Below are 3,757 nucleotides of genomic sequence, written 5' to 3'. Positions count from 1 at the left end.
AAGTTTCTTAATTATTATTGAACATATAGTGCTCTGATATTGCTTTGTCTTTTGTCTGCCACCTAGGATCTTCTTTTCCTCTTAAATGTTAACATTCAGTATAAATTTTACCTCCTGACTGATTTTCTCCTTTAATTTGCATTTTGAAATAACTACGATAATATCTTAGATCTCTGTATTCATGAAGAAAAACCATTTTTTCTCTGTTTAATGTAATAACACCTGGACAGATTTTTTAGCACCAAGACCTTAAATTTTCTTTTGTAGTTTTAGTTTAAAATAGCCCTCCTCCATGTTTTTAGCATGGGTAGACAAAGAATTCCCACAATGTCTTACAACTTTTATCTTTCACTTTCTCTATGCTTGTTTGTCCCTGCTAAATTTTTCTGGATGCCTGTATTAGCTACCCCAACCCTTGCAAAGCTGTTGCTGCTACCCAATTTCCTGCCACTACAACTCAGCAATTACATTCACAGTTACCCTTTCCCTGGTACTCCCTTTCTATGCTATTCATTTTGCTACCCATAATTCTTAACACTATGTTTCCAGCCACCTGATTCCTGACAACCCTGTCTCTGCTACCACATTCCTAAACAAAGCAAGGCAAGAGTAGTCACAGACAGTCGACTTGGGTACTCCTCTTGCAGGCACAATGGGAAGTTATTCCTCATGTATTTTCATAAGGAACTAACTAGTGGTGGAAAGAAAAGAGGTTATTCAAAGGAGACTAAAATCTAAGTATATCAACTTATAACTTATTGCTAGGAAAAGGTCCTAAGGTGAAAGCTAATGAGAAAAGAAAATTTGACAAAAATATTGGGGATGATATAAAAGTTTAGCTTAGTCTCTTGTGCCAGTGATCTGAACTAATTTATGATATAGATATGTAACTAGTTTGCATTTTAAAAAGTTTATGAAGATGCACATTTATGTGGTACTTATATTATTTATGAAACAGTTGCATACGATCATGTTAATGATATTCAGTAGTTTATGCTTTATTATATGCTCATTACTCTGCCTTTGGCAATATGAATTGAGCTCTCTAAAAATAAATGGAATTTCATTGTCAAATTCTACAAGGAGATTACTAAGGCTAATACCAAAACGAAAGCTGGTACAAGAAAACTGAACAAAACTACAAGTTCGAAAGGAAGGGGTCAGTGGTAAGGGCTATGATAAAAGAGAAATTCTTCACCATAGAATCTTGGAAGAATAGAATGTGTCTTGTTGAATTACTAGCTTTTTAAACATTCTTAGAAAGCAGAACATGATTTTTGATTCTTGATTTTTGGAGCCTCTTTAATGAGTGGTTAAACAAAAAAATTATCAAAATGACTGAAAATCCACTGACATGAATTATTAGATTAATATTATACTCAAAGTTGCCTTGAGATACAGGCAGGCTGGATTCCTTTCCTATTAAGTTAATGGAATAAGTTTCCTTTTGGATGGTTTTACAGTCCATGACACTTGTTCCAAAACAAGGAAAGATACTGTAGAGAAAAAAAGAGGAAGGAGAGGCAAGGCTGCTGAAATTAGCATGTTTCCCATTTGGACTTTACTTGGTTGTTACTACAAAGAATTAGAATTTCACCTTAAGATAATTTCAAAATGGATGTGCTAAAGGATAACTCCGAAATGTAATATTTAATGCTGTTTGATTACTTGAAGACAAAGGTTTACAGAAAACTGTCATGTACCAATAAACATCTAGAAGAAATATAATTTTAAAATTCACATGTTCAAAGAAAACCCTGGCATGAAAGTCTGTGAGTCACTTATCTCCAAATAGGAAGTGGCCCTGTGGCTCAATTGGGAGAGGGCTCCCCTTGAGCTCAAGCCCCATGACTGACAAGAAGAAATTTTAAAGAATTAAACCATTAGGGCTGGAAGGAGACTCGGTGGTAGAATGTTTGTCTTGCATGCATGAGGTCCTGGGTTCAATTCCTAAGCACCACATAAGCAGAAAAAAATGGAAGTGGCACTGTGTCTGAAGTGGTAGTGCACTAGCCTTGAGATGAGCAGCTCAGGGACCGCACCCAGACACAGAAATCAGGCCCACCTACCAACAACAACAACAATAAAAATTAAAACATCAAACAGCCTGAAGATGTTGTCCAGAATAATGAATGCAGCATTATCCGTTTACATGACTTAGTGAATTAAAACCTAGTTTACCAGGGGAGATGGTGGGCATTTTGTGTGTGTGCCAAAGCCTTCAAAATTATTTTGTAATTTCCCAGGGAGGGAGAAAGGAGGAAATGGGGGGGAGGAGTGAGGTTTTTGATAGACTTGCCTTTTGATTCACTGATTGTTTTCTGGAGTCAAATTCAGAGAAATTCTGCTTGCAATCCTAGTTGCATGGGGAATGAAGAAGCCATGTCCTGGAAGTGGTTTTGTCCTGTCCTTGGCCTGGTTCTAACCACCACTGGATAAGTCAAGTCCCACTTCAGGACCAAGATGGCTTGAAGAATACTGATCCATTGGGCAGGTGGACCTAACCACAGCCAGAATAGGCAGAAAATGCAATTCCGAGGGCAGCACTGGAAATCTACACCAGGCAGAGATTTTTTAATATATATTTTAACGTAAAAATACTGTACAGAGGACTCAGAGTTACAGGACCAGGTAATGAGTACATATCTTATAGAGCATTGTTATCTCCTCCTTTGTTTTTCCCCTGCCATGTTTTCCAAATCCTCCCTCGTCGACCCCTGCCTGACATTGTAAATTCATTTTCAACACAGTGTCCTGTACATCTCATTGTCACAATGGGTCAACCTGCAACCAGCTATTTCCCTTCCACTCTCCAAATTACATATATATATATATATATATATATATATATATATATATATGCTATATAACTATATCTATATCTATATCTATCTATCTATCAATCAATCAATCTATCTATCTATGTATCTATCTATCTATGTATCTATCTATCTATCTATCTATCTATCTATCTATCTATCTATCTATCTATCTATCTATCTATCTATCTATGTATGATCCAGAACACTTGAATCAAATACAGTGAAAACAGGGGTATACCGTGGGGGGATGAACCTACAATAGAATCACATAGTGCATTATAAGCATATTAAAAACCAAAGAAAGAAAGGAAAAACCACTTGTGTTTCTGACTTGGGGTACATTTCGCTTGTATGTTCATATGTTTTTAGCCTTTGATCTTCTCTGCTTGTCCTAGACATGTTCTAATCCTTGCAAACAAAGGTAAAACAAGGCAAACATGGGTCCTATGTTTCTTTGGGTCTGGCTTACTTCACTTAATATAATTTTTTGCCAAGACTTTCCATTTCCTAACATATGGAACAATGTCATTCTTTCTGATGGAAGCATAGAATTCCAGTGTGTGTGTGTGTGTGTGTGTGTGTGTGTGTGTGTGTGTGTGTGTGTGTGTGTGTGTGTGTGTGTGTGTGTGTACACCACATTTTGTTGATCCATTCATCTGCTGAGGTGCATTGGGGTTGGTTCCGTATCATAGCTATGGTGAATAATACTGCAATAAACATGGTTGTGTTGGTAGCTTTGTGATCATTTGGGTAAGTGCCCAAAAGTGGAGTTGCTGGGTCATTGGGAAGCTCTAGAAGGAGTCTTGAAGAAATTCCTTACTGCTTTCCAAAGTGGTTAAACAAGTTTACACTCCTACCAATAATGAAGTAGGGTTCCCTTTTAGCCACATCCCCACCAGCATCTGTCATTATTACATTTCTTGATTATAGCCATT

Source organism: Dipodomys merriami, unplaced genomic scaffold, assembly GCF_024711535.1.
Source record: "Dipodomys merriami isolate MVZ:Mamm:240054 unplaced genomic scaffold, mDipMer1.0.p SCAF_799, whole genome shotgun sequence".
In the NCBI taxonomy this organism is placed as follows: domain Eukaryota; kingdom Metazoa; phylum Chordata; class Mammalia; order Rodentia; family Heteromyidae; genus Dipodomys; species Dipodomys merriami.
Note: the sequence above shows the minus strand (reverse complement) of the source record.